The sequence below is a fragment of the Felis catus genome, chromosome C1 (assembly GCF_018350175.1).
Source record: "Felis catus isolate Fca126 chromosome C1, F.catus_Fca126_mat1.0, whole genome shotgun sequence".
Classification (NCBI taxonomy): Eukaryota; Metazoa; Chordata; class Mammalia; order Carnivora; family Felidae; genus Felis; species Felis catus.
In genome coordinates this window covers 150,236,678-150,254,541 of record NC_058375.1, presented here as the reverse complement: position 1 = coordinate 150,254,541, position 17,864 = coordinate 150,236,678, and the positions used below count along the sequence as shown (strand labels likewise).

The window sequence follows — 17,864 nt, the reverse complement described above, 5'->3', positions numbered from 1 at the left end:
AAATTGGAAGTCAGGGAGACCAAATGGCTTCTTGAGATTCTTTTTAGCCCCTGGAATCTATGGTTGCTGATTCTGAGTCACACACGAGTTAGCAGTCACATTTGTATGCATGGCTCAGCATTCCCATCTTTGAAGTGAGACATTTTCTCTTGCTGCCTAAATTACTTCTAGGTTATAAATTCACCTTTGGAAGCAATATTAACTCTTTCAGGTCTCCAACCTGCTTTTTACTAATGACTAGATTTTTTAGAGAGGAGTAACTAGTCAATTGAAATATCAAGTTGGCTATTTCAGTATGCTAAGAATCCTAAGCCTTTTAAATTCATAGAAACAAAAGTTTGGTCATTGGTCAAAGCACTAGGGGGTAACATTTTTTCTGCCCCACAGATTAGAGCTATCAGGAAGATCTATACAATGTTTATACCGGCCTCGGTACTGCGATCACTATTTTTTTTTTGACCATTCAATGTGGTGTGGTAGAAAGACAATGGACCAACAGCTAGAACTGCATTTAGACTTGGTACAATCAACAGTGTGCTCTGTAAAAGTGGGCAAGCCATCCCAAGTTGCTCGTCTATTAAAATGGGGAAGTAACATACTTATTGAATGCCCCAGCATGACTGTGAAAATCAAGTGCGCCAAGGAATAGAAAATACTTTAAAGAGTAGAAAGAGCTTTATAACTCAAGACATTTACTAACAGAGAAATAACAATATCCTAGTAAGAAAAGTCTATTGGAAGAAGGAATCTCTGAATCTATTTGTAGTAGATAGGGCATTGATTAACACTTCAGTATTCCTAGGTAGCAGAATATTGATTGGGGCAGTTTTTGTCAGGGAGAAGCACCTGAGAATTGTTGGTTCTAATGTTGATCTTTTAGCTTACAGAAGTTGAGCTATACACCTGAGGAAATGACTTTATAACTTTTCAGCTATAGAGATTTCATTTCCAGAGGTTTTTCAAAAAGGATTATTGCTTGAAAAAGAACAGCTCAGAAAGAACTACAAGTCTTAATGGAGCAAAAAATAGGTAATTTAGATATGTTAATTCCTTCAGAGGTTTAATGATTTGGCAGAATATGGGCCTGTGTTTCACTAATAATTGTCAGGGAAAATGTTGTTTTCTCCATACCTTAAGTTTCTCTCCCTGGAAGATACAATGTAGAGAGAGGTACAAGATCTCTCAGTCTTTCTTATTTGGACTCATCTCAAATATACTAATGTGAAAGACAGCTGAGGTACATTAGATTGTGTGAATTTTCCACTTTCTTTTCATGTGTTTGTCCCTTGTCATAGAGTTCCACACAAGTATAGTTGTAATCTTAACTTTTCTTTATAAATTTAACAAGGAAAGCCCAATAGCTGAATTATTTTGTACATAGAAATTTACCTTTAATTTACCTTTCTCCCTCCACTATCTATGATTTTGATGAGGGCCACATACAGGGTTTTTTTTTTTTTAACATGTTTTCCTCCCCACTCCCTTTCATTTTGGTAAACTTGCTACTTACTCCATAGATGGTTAAAGTTCACCATCAGTTCACAAGTGGCTTTATGAAAAAATTATTTAATGATTTCATGAGTCATCTCTATTCCATCCAAATGAAGGAATTATCTAGTAATAGTTGGTCTCAAGGATTAATATGCTTTTTGGCATTATAGAGTAGAAGAAGAGAAAGCTTTTTATAAATTCATGGGATATGCTACTCTACTTACGTATATCTGCAAGATTCTTACTTGCAATAACCGAATCCATTATAGCTGGTTTAAGCAGAAGGGATCAATTAAGGATTATCAGATCACTCATAGAATTCTCTGGGATAGTCAAAGAGAGAACCATTTTAGCAAAACAACCGCAGTAGGCAAAATCTACCATTTGTTGCTTTCAAAGCTGGAGGTTTGTGTGGGGGAGCTGAGGTCTCACTACAATCAGTACTCTTTTTGTCTGGTGTTCTTTGAAAATGTGGAGGAGGAACACAAAATGGATTTATGTCTTTTTTTTTATTCCAGTATACTTCACATACAGTGTAATGTTAGCTTCAGGTGTGCAGTAAGATCAATTCAACAATTCTACACATTAGTCAGAGCTCATCAGGATGAGTGTACTCTTCATCCCCTTCACCTATTTCACCCATCCCCCCTCCCACCTCCCCTCTGATAATCATCAACTTGTTCTCTATCATTAAGAGTCTGTTTTCTGCTTTGTCTCTTTTTCCCTTTGTTTGTTTTCTTTCTGGGTGAAAGAATATAGTATTTGTCTTTCTTTCACTGACTTACGTCACTTAGCAGTATACTCTCTGGATTCATCATATTGTTGCAAGTGGCAAGGTTTCATTTTTTTTATGGCTGAGTAATATTGCATTATATTCAGATACCACATCTTCCTGATCCATTCACCTGTCAGTGGACACTTGGGCTGCTTCCATAAGTTGACTACTGTAAAGGACGCTGCGACAAATACGGGGGGTGCATACATCTTCTTGAATTCGTGTTTTTGTATTCTTGGGGTAAATTCCCAAAAGTGAAGTTACTGGATCACACGGTGATTCTATTTTTAATTTCTTGAGAACCTCCATACTGCTCTCCACAGGGGCTACACCAGTTTGCAGTCCCACCAGTAGTACACAAGGGTTCCTTTTCCTCCACGTCCTCGCCAACACTTGTTTCTCATGGGTTTTTTTTGGTTGTTGTTGTTTTTTAAATTTTAGACATTCTGACAGGTGTGAGGTGATATCTCATTGCGGTTTTGATTTGCATTTCCCTGAGGATGACTGATGTTGAGCACCTTTTTGTGTGTCTGTTGGTCATCTGTATGTCTTCTTTAGAGAAATGTCTATTCATGTCTTTGGCCCACTTTTAATTGGACTATTTGTGGTGGGTTTTTTTTTTGGGGGGGGTTGAGTTGTATAAGTTCTTTATATATTTTGGATACTAACCCTTTCATGGATATGTCATTTGCAAATATCTTCTCCCATTCATCAGGTCGTCTTTCTGTCTTTTAGATTGTTTCCTTTGCTGTGCACAAGCTTTTAATTTTGATGTAGTCCCAATAGTTCATTTTTTCTTTTGTTTCCCTTGCCTCAGGAGACACATCTAGAAAAATGTTGCTATGGCCAATGTCAGAGGAATTACTGCCTGTGCTCTCTTCTAGAATTTTTATGGTTTCAGGTATGATATCTAAGACTTTAATCCATTTGAGATTATTTTTGTGTATGGTGTAAGAAAGTGGGCCAGTTTCATTCTTTTGCATTAGCTGTCCAATTTTCCGAGCACCGTTTGTTGAAGAGACTGTCTTTTTCCCATTGCATATTCTTGCTTCCTCTGTTAAAGATTAATTGGCCACACAATTGTGGGTTTATTTCTGGCCTCTGTATTCTGGTCTATTGATCTATGTGTCTACTTCTGTGCCGGTACCATACTGTTTTGATTTCTTCAGCTTTGTAGTGTACCTTGACATCTGGGATTGTGATTCCTCCAGTTTTGTTCTTCTTTGCCAGGATTTCTTTGGCTATTCAGGGTCTTTAGTGGTCCCATACAAAGCTTAGGACTATGTGCTCTAGTTCTGTGGAAAATGCTCTTGGTTATTTTGATAGGGTTTGCATTCAACCTGTAGACTGCTTTGGGTAGTACGGAATGGACATTTTAACAACATTTCTTCTTCTAAGCCGTGAGCATGAGATCTCTTTCCATTTGTTTGTGTCATCCTCAATTTCTTTCACCGAGGTTTTATAGTTGTCAGAGTGTAGGTCTTTCGCCTCCTTGGTTACGTTTATTCCTAGGTATTTTACTATTTTGGGCACAATAATAAATGGCATTGTTTTCTTAACTCCTCTTTCGGCCACTTCCTTTTTAGTGTATAGAAATGCAATGGAGTTCTGTATATCGGCTTTGTATCTAGTGATCTTACTGAATTCATTTATCAGTTCAAGTACATGTTTGGTAGAGCTGGTAGGGTTTTCTATATCTAGTATCATATCATCTTCAAATAGTGATAGTTGAGCTCCTTCCTTGCCAGTTGGGGTGCCCTTTATTTCTTTTTCTTGTCTGATTGCTGTGGCTAGGGCTTCCAGTACCATGTTGAGTAAAAGTGGTGAGAGTGGACATCTTTGTCTTGTTCCTGATCTTAGGGGAAAAGCTCTCAGTTTTCCCCATTAAGTATGAGGCTCGCTGTGGGATTTTCAGGTAAGTTGAGGTAAGTTCCCTCTAAACCTACTTTGCTCAGGGTTTTTATCATGAACGGATGTGGTACTTGGCCAAGTGCATTTTCTGCGTCTATTGAAATGATTGTGTGGTTTTTATCCTTCCTCTCGTTGATGCAATGTATCACGTTGATTGATTTGCAAATAATGAACCACGCTTGCATCCTGGGGATAAATCCCTTGTTGAGGATTTTTGCATCCGTGTTCATCAGAGATACTGGCCTGTAGTTCTCTTTTTGGTGGCGTCTTTATCTGGTTTTGGTATCAGGGTAATGCTGGCCTCACGGAATGAATTTGGGAGTTTTCCTTCCTCTGCAATTTCTTGTAACAGTTGGAGAAGAATAGGTATTAACTTTTCTCTAAACGTTTGGTAGAATTCACCCAGATTTGGGGGGTTTTCAGCGGGGCTCACAGTGCCAGTAAGGTCTGAGCTGGCCCACTGCAGGGGTTGGGGGGACCTGCAGGATCCTGGGAAGCCTCCTGCTGAGGCCTGCCAACATTGAGGGGGCAGAGCCACAGAACTGCGTGAAGGCGGGGAGCTCTGTTAGCAAGCTAGATGGAGAGTGTTTTGCTGTGCTGGTTCCCACAGGTGTCCATATAGCTAGGCTGAGGGGTGGGGGAAGGAAATGGCACCTGCCAGCTCTTTGGTTTGCAGAGGTCTCCCAGAGATCCCTGCCTCTCCATCCCAGGGTCAGAGATTAGTAAATAAATCTCCTTCCCATATAGCCCACGTGGTTTTTAAACTGCTGTTTGTGTGCTGTATCTTAGTGAAGCTGCCTGTTGTGCTGGTCCTTTAAGGGTGGGTATTAGGCATTCATTTTACAGATGAGAAAGTTCAGAGTAGGAGAAATTATGTGACTGGTATAAATTAAATAGCATACTGTGGTTGCAATCAATTATTGAGCATCGATTTAAAATTTCAAAGCCACATTTTATCACATCTCTGATAAAATGATAGCTGGAAAGGTATACACCAAGTTTTTGACTCCATTTCTGATTTGGTAGCACCTTTTAATACATTGCAGGTTACCTCAGGTAGACAGACATCAGTTTGTTGCTGCTATGTACGTAAAATTGATTCTTGAGAGATCCTTTTGAATTTGTTCACTTTTGCCACTACGGAGTATAGTTATCCCCTAAGTCCTTTTGGTGACAAAAGGAGCTGAATGAGAGGGCACAACAATGAAAATAATCTTCACTAGTGGAAAACAAAAGTGTAAGTAAGAGCTATGTCTTTTTTTCTTTTTTGTCCCCCTCTGGTAGCAGAGCCAGAGAGCCCCGTAGGAGTACTGATTTAGGAATAGTTGTGCACACAGGAGTCAAGAGACTAGACATCAGGAACAAGGATCAGAGTAAGAGTAACCTTACCCCAAATCATTATTATCTCGCAAGGCACCATGCCATGCAGTCTCTCTGACAAAGCCAGGTTGGTATACAAAACTGAGCTTACCTTCTCTTGATAAATGCAGATCTGGCAGTCTCAAAATGTGAAATTATGTTATTTTTCTGGCATTTCTGGATTAAGAAATAATCTGTTTCATTTGAAAATAACTCCTCAACAGATTTAAGATCAGACCATGAAGCAGTGGGGAAAACAAATAAGAGGAGCATCTGGGTGGCTCCGTTGGTTGAGAGACCGACTTTAGTTCAGGTCATGATCCCATGGTTCGTGAGTTCGAGCCCCATGTCTGGCTCTGTGCTGACACCTCAGAGCCTGGAGCCTGCTTCGGATTCTGTGTCTCCCTCTCTCTCTGCCCCTCCCCTGCTCACACTCTGTCTCTCTCTCTCTCTCAAAATTAAACCTAAAAAAATTAATAAAAATAATAAACTTTAAAAAATAATAAACTTAAAAATGTTTTTAAAAAAGAAATAAATTTAGAAGCTTGAAACCCTTGACCTCTTGCATCTGCAGTCTTGGGCACTGCCACATCTTCCTTCTCTACACATGTAGTCATTATGGTCTGGACTTTGTTTACTCAATAATTACATTCACTTGCTTTCCTAAGTGACAGCAGTACCTTATTATGCTATTTATCGCCATGTATACAAAGTTCATTTTTCAGTTAATGGATTTTTTCAATCCTTAATATGAAATTGTGATTGTGTTTGTGTCACATGTTTCTTGAGCAATTCGATACCAACTCACGCCATGCATGGGGTGTCATGGAGTGACTATGCAGTTGTATGAAAGGATTGGTCATGACAATTCCACATGGAAGTTCCAAAAGATGAAAGTCTGAAAGCCACAAGATGTCATCAGTATAAGTAGTTACAATTACCTGCAAGGGTAAAGATTAAATCTATTTTTGACCACCATATCTGTACTTTCTGGATTGCCTTTTCTGTAATTTGTGATCTGATTTCTTGACAAATTAGACACATAAACAGGAAATGATTCTACTGAAAAACAGTGGTAATATATTTGCTATATTTGCCCAAAACTGTCTGAGATTGTTTAAAATGTAAGATGTCTCTCTATGAGGAACACATGGTTGTGGTAGTGGGCTAGGATTCCCATGAAATGGTTAATCTACTAAGGAAGCTAAGACATTTGGTAAATACGGGGGTTTCAATGTTAAGAGTAAGGAGAGGTGGCAAGTCGCCAAGGAGAGATGGAACAGGTTCATAGAGATGTTTGTTGCACGCATCTTGATTTGTGGCAAACTCATTTGCCTCAGGAAATCTCTGACAGTGGGGGAGGGAATGGAGTAGACTCTGTAGCCACATCCAGCACTGATTTAGACAAAGCCATAATCAAAATCCCGGCCATTTACGGTGCACCTAGCTGACACTCCAAACATCTTAAAGAAGGCAGAATATTAATTTCCCAAGCAAGGAAATAGAAAACTGCAATGTCTGAATGTTTTGATCTAAGCTCATATTGGAGCAGTAATGGCATTAAAATAGAATGGGTTTCATAATAAATCTTGGCAATATAACTGTGATCTACAGAGTAGTAAATTTTTCAAGTTCATTTGCTCTACCTCTTTTTCAGCAGTATACAAGTGTACTATGTATGCATATACAATGATGCCATTATATTGTGGCAGTAGTGGAAGAAATGGCTATGGCATGATTAATTGTAGAACAGAATTCCTTGACAGGAGTGCTGTCAAATATCAAAACACTTGCCAGGATTTTAAATTGAACAAGTTGAGGAATGTATATTGTTGTTGCTATAAGAGGAATCAACCCGCAATCTGAGTAAAAATTAACTCTTTATAGCGCTTTCCTCCTTATCTGCGTGGCATCAAAAAAATGCCTACATGTAGACAGGCATTCAAGATTAATGACTGATAAAAAAAATAAAGGAGCAGCGTTTGTAAGGCCCTTTGAAGTTTGCAAAGAGCTTTCATGTACATCATTTGTTTAATCCTCGTAACAACACTATGAGATTGATTGGGCAGGCCTTTCAATTCAATTTTCAGTGAAGCCTACTCTGGGCCAGGTTTTATGCCAGACACTTAAGATAAAAAGATAGATGAAATCCCTGTAGCCACGAAATTTAACAAATAAACAAATAAGGAAATAAGTCTCAGAGGTAGAGATGGTCTAGGAAGTTTTTACTTGAAACCCCCCAAATCTGTATCTTTGTGCTCAAAATCTTATGATTTTATTCTTTTATCATGTGCCTCTAAACATAATGGAGCCAAATTAGTCAAGAGAAACACATTTTTATTGAGAGCTGGTTTCCAAGGCACTCTAAATTTCATACAGTGAAACAAGCTTAACAGAAAATTCACTTCAAAGATTACTTGCCTGTTAAAGCAAAGGTTTTAGACCACGAATTTTATTTCCTTTAGGATCATTGCTGAATAAACTTGCATAAAAACAGAGTGAACTCTTCAGCTTTGACATGTAAAGACTTTGGAAGACATCACTCCTAGCCTTACAATAAGAAAAATTAAATAAACTGAAAAAATGAATGACTTTTCTTGAACCCATCAGAGATCTAAGTCACCCTGAAACTTGGAGAGGCAGGTGAATCCAGAAAGAAGGAGTCATGATTTACTTACCTGGAGCTGAAGCCACAGAACCATAAACTAGTAGAAACACTTAATGGTGTGGACCAACCAGACTTAAAACTCCTGGAATCCCAGTATTAGGATTGGAGGGAGCCACACTTTCACGGGTTTTACCTCTAGGAAACCCAACAGATTCTCTATGAAGATTAGAGGACAATCCCTTTGAGTTTGGGGCAAGGGGAAGGCAAATGTAACCACCTGGAAATATACCAAGGGGAAGTCACCGTATGTCATATCGTTAATATTTAGCCTTGATATGGTGTGACGAGAGTGGCGCTTCACCCCTGTGCTTTTCCTCCACAAAACCCATAACCCCAGTCTAATCTTGAGAAAAACAAACACTAGACAGACCCCAATTGAGAGACATCTACAAAATACCTGACCAGTACTCCTCAAAACAAAGTCATCAAAACAAACAAAGCCTGAGAAACTGTCACAGCTGAAAGGAGCCTAAGGAATATGATGACTCACTGTAATGTGGCATCCTGGATGGGATGCTGGAACAGAAAAAATTACTAGGTAAATGCTAATGAACCTGAGTAAACTATAAACTATGGTTAATAGTGATGTATCAGTATCGGTTTATTTTTTGGTTAATAAGTACCTTACTAACACTAGGAGAAATTAAGTGTGAGGTATATGGGACTTTTTGGGGTGGCTATATTTGCCACTTTTTTTGATCATCTAAAACTGTTTTAAAACATGGAAGAATGATACAAACAAACAGAATGAACTGAGTTTTGAAATACCTTCTTAAGCTCCTTAAGAAATAGCTATGTCAGGAAGTAGAGTTGGCTATGACCATAGTACAGTCTAGAAAAGCCTCCTGATTTCTGTTTTGGGTAAGACACATGGGGAGTTGTGAGGGAGAAAGTGGAACCCACTTAGTCAACTGGATTGATGAATCCTCCTGGAGTGACAGATTTTGAAGGAGAAAATGACTATTGGTAATAAAATTTCTCACAAAGGAAACCAACTTCTCTCAACTTACAGAATATGAACACCCGAAGGAAGTTCAAAGGCACTCAAGTTCAGTTCTGTCCCTTAACAGATGAATATATTGAGAAGCAGGAGGGGAAATCCATGTTGCATCTAGGATTCGAATTCAGTTTCCTTTGCCACTGATGCATTAATATGAAAAATTTCAAACATAATAGTTAGACCAATGGTGAAATGAACACTCTATACCCATCAATATTTAGAGATTACATTTTGTTGAAGGTGACAGAATAGAAGGAAGAAATGACAGAGTAGGAGATCCTAAACTCACCTTATGCCATGGATACAACAGAAAACACCCATATCAGTGTAAAAAAAAAACCCACAAAATGACCCAAAGTCTGGCAGAACAGGATTTCAACAGCTAAATGTAGAGAAGCCACCTTCAAGAGGGTAGGAAGGGCAATGACACAATCGGGAGCCAAATGGATCTATGGGACTGAACACCAGTCCACAGGAGGGAGGGAGGCTACAGACATGGACAGGGGAGAGAAACAGACACCAACACCAGGCACCCTAGCAGTGGCACTAACACTGGGAAGATTAATCACCATAACAACTGGATTTGAAAAACACAGGGCCAACCTTAAGGAGTTCTTACATTCAGTGGGGCTTAACACCTGAAACTTTAAAAATGTGCAGACTCAGCTATGGGAGAGCTGGAGGGTGAAAGGAAACCAAGTACCAACCCATAAAGATCAGCACAACAGGCAGCTTCACTAAGATACAGCACACAAACAGCAGTTTAAAAACCACGTGGGCTATATGGGAAGGAGATTTATTTACTAATCTCTGACCCTGGGATGGAGAGGCAGGGATCTCTGGGAGACCTCTGCAAACCAAAGAGCTGGCAGGTGCCATTTCCTTCCCCCACCCCTCAGCCTAGCTATATGGACACCTGTGGGAACCAGCACAGCAAAACACTCTCCATCTAGCTTGCTAACAGAGCGCCCCGCCTTCACGCAGTTCTGTGGCTCTGCCCCCTCAATGTTGGCAGGCCTCAGCAGGAGGCTTCCCAGGATCCTGCAGGCCCCCCCCCCTGCAGTGGGCCAGCTCAGACCTTACTGGCACTGTGAGCCCCGCTGAAAACCCCCCAAATCTGGGTGAATTCTACCAAACGTTTAGAGAAAAGTTAATACCTATTCTTTTCCAACTGTTACAAGAAATTGCGGAGGAAGGAAAACTCCCAAATTCATTCCGTGAGGCCAGCATTACCCTGATACCAAGACCAGATAAAGACGCCACCAAAAAGAGAACTACAGGCCAATATCTCTGATGAACACGGATGCAAAAATCCTCAACAAGGGATTTATCCCCAGGATGCAAGCGTGGTTCATTATTTGCAAATCAATCAACGTGATACATTGCATCAACGAGAGGAAGGATAAAAACCACACAATCATTTCAATAGACGCAGAAAATGCACTTGGCCAAGTACCACATCCGTTCATGATAAAAACCCTGAGCAAAGTAGGTTTAGAGGGAACTTACCTCAACTTACCTGAAAATCCCACAGCGAGCCTCATACTTAATGGGGAAAACTGAGAGCTTTTCCCCTAAGATCAGGAACAAGACAAAGATGTCCACTCTCACCACTTTTACTCAACATGGTACTGGAAGCCCTAGCCACAGCAATCAGACAAGAAAAAGAAATAAAGGGCACCCCAACTGGCAAGGAAGGAGCTCAACTATCACTATTTGAAGATGATATGATACTAGATATAGAAAACCCTACCAGCTCTACCAAACATGTACTTGAACTGATAAATGAATTCAGTAAGATCACTAGATACAAAGCCGATATACAGAACTCCATTGCATTTCTATACACTAAAAAGGAAGTGGCCGAAAGAGGAGTTAAGAAAACAATGCCATTTATTATTGTGCCCAAAATAGTAAAATACCTAGGAATAAACGTAACCAAGGAGGCGAAAGACCTACACTCTGACAACTATAAAACCTCGGTGAAAGAAATTGAGGATGACACAAACAAATGGAAAGAGATCTCATGCTCACGGCTTAGAAGAAGAAATGTTGTTAAAATGTCCATTCCGTACTACCCAAAGCAGTCTACAGGTTGAATGCAAACCCTATCAAAATAACCAAGAGCATTTTCCACAGAACTAGAGCACATAGTCCTAAGCTTTGTATGGGACCACTAAAGACCCTGAATAGCCAAAGAAATCCTGGCAAAGAAGAACAAAACTGGAGGAATCACAATCCCAGATGTCAAGGTACACTACAAAGCTGAAGAAATCAAAACAGTATGGTACCGGCACAGAAGTAGACACATAGATCAATAGACCAGAATACAGAGGCCAGAAATAAACCCACAATTGTGTGGCCAATTAATCTTTAACAGAGGAAGCAAGAATATGCAATGGGAAAAAGACAGTCTCTTCAACAGACAGTGCTCGGAAAATTGGACAGCTAATGCAAAAGAATGAAACTGGGCCACTTTCTTACACCATACACAAAAATAATCTCAAATGGATTAAAGTCTTAGATGTCATACCTGAAACCATAAAAATTCTAGAAGAGAGCACAGGCAGTAATTCCTCTGACATTGGCCATAGCAACATTTTTCTAGATGTGTCTCCTGAGGCAAGGGAAACAAAAGAAAAAATGAACTATTGGGACTGCATCAAAATTAAAAGCTTGTGCACAGCAAAGGAAACAATCTAAAAGACAGAAAGACGACCTGATGAATGGGAGAAGATATTTGCAAATGACATATCCATGAAAGGGTTAGTATCCAAAATATATAAAGAACTTATACAACTCAACCCCCCCCAAAAAAAAAACCCACCACAAATAGTCCAATTAAAAGTGGGCCAAAGACATGAATAGACATTTCTCTAAAGAAGACATACAGATGACCAACAGACACACAAAAAGGTGCTCAACATCAGTCATCCTCAGGGAAATGCAAATCAAAACCGCAATGAGATATCACCTCACACCTGTCAGAATGTCTAAAATTTAAAAAACAACAACAACCAAAAAAAACCCATGAGAAACAAGTGTTGGCGAGGACGTGGAGGAAAAGGAACCCTTGTGTACTACTGGTGGGACTGCAAACTGGTGTAGCCCCTGTGGAGAGCAGTATGGAGGTTCTCAAGAAATTAAAAATAGAATCACCGTGTGATCCAGTAACTTCACTTTTGGGAATTTACCCCAAGAATACAAAAACACGAATTCAAGAAGATGTATGCACCCCCCGTATTTGTCGCAGCGTCCTTTACAGTAGTCAACTTATGGAAGCAGCCCAAGTGTCCACTGACAGGTGAATGGATCAGGAAGATGTGGTATCTGAATATAATGCAATATTACTCAGCCATAAAAAAATGAAACCTTGCCACTTGCAACAATATGATGAATCCAGAGAGTATACTGCTAAGTGACGTAAGTCAGTGAAAGAAAGACAAATACTATATTCTTTCACCCAGAAAGAAAACAAACAAAGGGAAAAAGAGACAAAGCAGAAAACAGACTCTTAATGATAGAGAACAAGTTGATGATTATCAGAGGGGAGGTGGGAGGGGGGATGGGTGAAATAGGTGAAGGGGATTAAGAGTACACTTATCTTTTTATTTTTTATTTTTTATTTTTTTAATTTACACCCAACTTAGCACATAGTCAAGAATGATTTTAGGAGTACATTCCTTAGTGCCCCTTATCCATTTAGCCCATCCCCCCTCCCACAACCCCTCCAGTAACCTTCTGTTTGTTATCCATTCTTAAGAGCAAGAGTACACTTATCTTGATGAGCACTGAGTAATGTGTAGAACTGTAGAATCACTCTATTGCACACCGGAAACTAATGCCTTATGTGATATATACCAGAATTTTTTAAAAAATAGTAATTAAACATTTTTTCATAATTGCTTCTTATATTTGCATACCATGTAAAGTAATTTTTATGCTTATAACACTTCATCTCTAAATATTTCAGTACGTATTTCCTAAGTATAAAGAGTTTTCTGCATATCTACAATATCATTTTAACAATAATTAGAAATAATTTCTTAATATATTTAATAGCTGCCTCACTTTCTTATTTTTCCAGGTGTCTCCAAAATGTCTTTTATAAATTTGTTTTCCAAATCAAGATGCAATCAAGGTAGCTTATGCATTTGGTTTTATGGGTTTAATTCATATAATTTCTTTCATCTGGAATGTTACCCAAACATTTCTTTTCTTGACTTTTTGTAAAATGCCCCACAATCTGGAGATACCTGATTATTTTCTCTTTGAGTCTTTTAATTTGTTTCTTTCCCACTGTATTTTTTATAAAAAAAAATTTGGGGTGTGAAGGCTTACGTAGATTCACGTAAAATAGTTTTGGTGAAAATGCTTTATACTTGATGCTGTGTCCTTACTGCATCATCAGAAAGCTCATCCTGTGAGACTCTTTCCCTCTGAATAATGCAACATTTGATGACTGAGTTAAGGTGGTGACCTGAGGCTCTCCCCAGTGTTAGAAACATTGTATTTTCCCATGGTCTAGCAAGGAACGTGTGGGGTATTTCTTGGAACTAAGCGCATATCCTGTTTCTTAATAACCTGACACTTAATGGTTTTAACATCCAATGATATTCCTTACTTGAATCCATTATCCCACTGCAGTTGCAAAATAGTGATATTTCTAGTTTATCATTCCTTCTACATGTGTGTGCTGAGATTCTTCAGTACCTAAGAGCTTTTCTTCATCAACTGTGGGTGAATGACTGTTAATACTGCAAAAAAAAAAAAAAAAGGCCTGACAAAGGTTTAATTCCTTTTAGTTACTAATTTTGAGTAATAAGTTGATATAAAACTATATCTAAAAACGGCAAAAGAGTGAAAAAAATTCTCTCTCTTCTGTATTTCTTTTTTTAAAAATTTTAATGTTTATTTTTGGAAGAGAGAGAAAGAGTGCGAGAAGGGGAGAGGTAGAGAGAGAGAGAGAGAGAGAGAGAGAGAGAGAGAAACAGAATCTGAAGCAGGCTCCAGGCTCTGAGCTGTCAGCACCGAGCCTGGCGTGGGGCTCAAACTCACAAGCCATGAGATCATGACCTGAGCTGAAGTTGGAGGCTTAACCAACTGAGCCACCCAGGCGCCCCTCTCTTCTTTATTTCTATATCTAGCTCTCAATCTCTCTGTTTTGGTGAGTCACTGGAGAGTCATAGGTTGTTATATACTTTCATTCTTCTTTCTATGACTCCCCAGTGATCAAATTTGGTCAGTGGAAGTTTCTTCAAGTTGTCCTATTGTCATGTCCCCACTAGTATGTTAAAGCCTCCTCATTTTCTAGCAAAATATATCCCAGGATCATTTATATCTTGTCTCTGACCTCTTTCTCCATGGGCTTGGATACTTTTTGAGGGAAATGATATTGAGAAACTGAAGCCTGGACACTAAGGTGTGCTCATTTCTGGAGTCCTTTCAGTGAATAAACAGGAACTATATTTTATAAGAGGACTTATTTGAAGGTGAGCTGAGAATACCTATGTAGGCTCAGAGCACAATAGACAATGCATTGTGACATAGTATCATTATCATTTTCCAGATGAAAAAATGAGGCTCAGAGAAGATCATTTTCTTCAGCTTACATAGCTCATAAGTAACCACGCTGGGTTTTGTACCTGTCTGTAATTCTAACACTGTCTATAAAGGAGCATTATATCATGTTTATGTCCATCCAGAGTCCTTACATATTTTGGAATTTTCCATATTTTGTTTCCCATTTCCCCAAGTCTGGAGCAAGGTTTTACTTTTTCGTTCTCCCTTTCAGCGAGGGTGAAGGTACTGCTAATTAAATGCATGCACTAAGATTTCCATTTGATGAATACTGTGAATTTTCAGGTACTACACACAACCCATTTTGGTAAAGGTGGTAGAGAAGGCGTCTGGTTTTGGTGGCTTCAGGAGAAGAGTTACTGGCATCTACGGTCCAGTGTCCAGGGTACAAGCAGTATGATCCCTCAGTGGCAGAAAGAGTGGGATCTTTGTGAGAGCAACCCTGTAGCATAGCTTGGCCATCATGCCTGGTTGTTGCACTTCTGGAATTTCAGTAAACTCAATTTCTGCTTAAACTAGCTATGGTGAGTTCTGTTTAAAACTAAAACCCTTGACTATGCACTATGCCACTTTCCCAAACAGTGTGCCATAGCTGGTGAAGATGAGCAACAGGTGTGTTATGAGTTTACATTTTTTTTTCTGAAACAGCTCACATCTCATGATCCAAATGCCCCTACCCTAAGTGGGTTGCTCTCCTCATTCTGAACCCTGGTATCTTACCTTCATAGTCAAATTAGATCTGACCTTCCTTTAATAATATCAAGGAGAGTGATGCTAGAGGGACAGTACAACAAGAGAGGAGATTTCAGACACCATCAGGAAGTCACTGTTGCCCAGTGGTGGAGACAAAGATGCATTGATCCCAGATGAAGATGTTCCCATTTGAGCATTGTTGAGGACTTGCAGCTACATACACTTTCTTAATCTTCCCAACCATTCTGTGAGGTGGTTTTTAAATAACCATTTTATGGCTAAACAGTTGAGAGTTCAGAGAGAATAAGTGACATACTGAAGGGTAAATTACTTAGTCACTTATTTTATTTTACTTATTTTTATTTGTTTAATGTTTATATATTTTTGAGAGAGAGAGAGAGACAGACAGAAAGAGACAGAGAACAAGCAAGGAAGGAGCAGAGAGAAAGACACAGAATCTGAAGTGGACCCTAGGCTCCAAGCTGACAGCACAGAGACTGATGCGGGGCTCAAACTCACAAACTGCAAGATCGTGACCTGAGCCGAAGTCAGACGCTTAACCGACTGAGCCACCCAAGTGCCCCAAACTTAGTCATTTATTTTAAATATGGATGTTGCATGATGTGGTTTGCTGTTGAGCAAATACCTTGGCAGTGATGAAGATAATGGAGATGCATCTAGTTAGAAGGCTACTGCAAAGCTCCAGGGAAGAAGAAACTAACACTAATAAGCTCCCAGCCTATAATTCTCTTATGGATTTAAATGTGTCTTTTAAAGAACCAAGGATTTCTGCTACACTGGCCTTCCAATTTCAGAAGACCATTAGTTACCATACGTTTTAGGCATACCCCTATCTGTGCTGTAGTGATGTCCAACTAATGTTGCAGTGGGTGACTTCACAACCTCCTCTTGTGTTGGCAATAGGATCACATGCTTATCTCAGCCAACAGTTGGATAGCAGGAGCAATTTCCATTCATTCAACAAATACTTATTAATGCCTAGAATGTACCATGTGCTAGGAGAAGGGTGATAAAACAAGAACAGCCTCTGTCCTCAGAGACAGATAGACACAGACAGACAGAAACCCAAACACATGCACATAGGGAGAAAAGAAATGATAACATAGCACATTTTTGTCCCTGAAAATAAGTATCACGTTAGACATAAATTCCTAAGTCCCATTCTAAACTCACTGACGATGAATCTCTAGAGAGTTTTGAGAGCCTGAGTGTTTAATAAATGCCCCAGGTGAGTCTTATCACCAGGGAAGTTTATGTGCATTAGGTGAAGTGGAAGGTGCTGTGGGAGCTCCTAGAAGGGGCATTCAGCAAGCTTGCTTGCTTATTTTTATTTATTTATTTATTTATTTATTTATTTATGAAGTATAATTAACATACAGTGTTATAATAATATACTATTATATTACTAATATATATATTACTATTATATTGCTATTATATCTTAAAAGGGAAGGAAATTCTGACACATTCAATGACATTGATGAACCTTGAAGATACTATGCTAAATGAAATAAGCCAGTCAACAAAAGGACATGTGTTGTATGATTCCACTTATATGAAGATATGAAGTACCTGGAGCGGTGAAATTATATAGCTAGAAAATGGAATGGTGGTTGCCAAAGGCTGTGGGGAAGGGAGAACAGGGACTTAGTGTCTAATGGGGATAGAGTGTTAACTGGGGAAGATGAAAAAGTTCTGGAGATGGATCGTGTTGATGGTTGCACAACAATGTGAATGTACTTAATGTCATAGAACTGTGCCCTTAAAAATTGTCAAAATGGTAAATTTTATGTGATGTATATTTTACCTCAATAAAGAAGCATTAAAGTAATCACGAGGAAGAAATCAGAAATGTGTTGGACTTCCTGACGCTTATTTTATATTGTGGTATTATTTTCACATATTTTCTTTATCCATTCATCCATTGTTGGACATTTGGGTTGTTTCTAGCTCCCATATTATGAGTAATGCTGCTATGAAAATTAGTGTATAAATATCTTTTCAAGCACCTGCTTTCAATAGTTTTGGGTATATACCCAGAGGTGGAATTGCTGGATACTATGATAATTCTATGTTCAATTTTTTGAGAAACCACCATACCATTTCCCTAGCAGCTACACCATTTTACATTCCCACAAGTAATGCACAAGAGATCAAATTTCTCTACATCTTTATTACACTTGTTATTTTCTGTCTTTTTATAATAGCCATCCTAATGTATATGAAGTGGTATCTCGTGTGTGTGTATGTGTGTGTGTGTGTGTGTGTGTGTGTTTAATAGACTTTATTTTATAGAGCAGTTTTAAATTCAAAGCAAAATTGAGCAAAAAGCACCAAAAGTTTCCTTATGTCCCCTGCTCCCACAC

The 17,864-nt window shown here is 38.9% G+C and overlaps 1 long non-coding RNA gene across 1 annotated transcript in view; it reads left to right on the top strand.

Moving 5' to 3' along the window:
* LOC111561858 overlaps positions 1-17,466 on the top strand; it is a 158,188-nt gene extending 140,722 nt beyond the window's left edge. Inside the window, exon 6 of the long non-coding RNA XR_002744811.2 lies at positions 16,947-17,466. This is a non-coding gene — a long non-coding RNA (uncharacterized LOC111561858). The remainder of the gene's footprint in view (positions 1-16,946) is intronic.
* Positions 17,467-17,864: the final 398 nt, after the last annotated feature.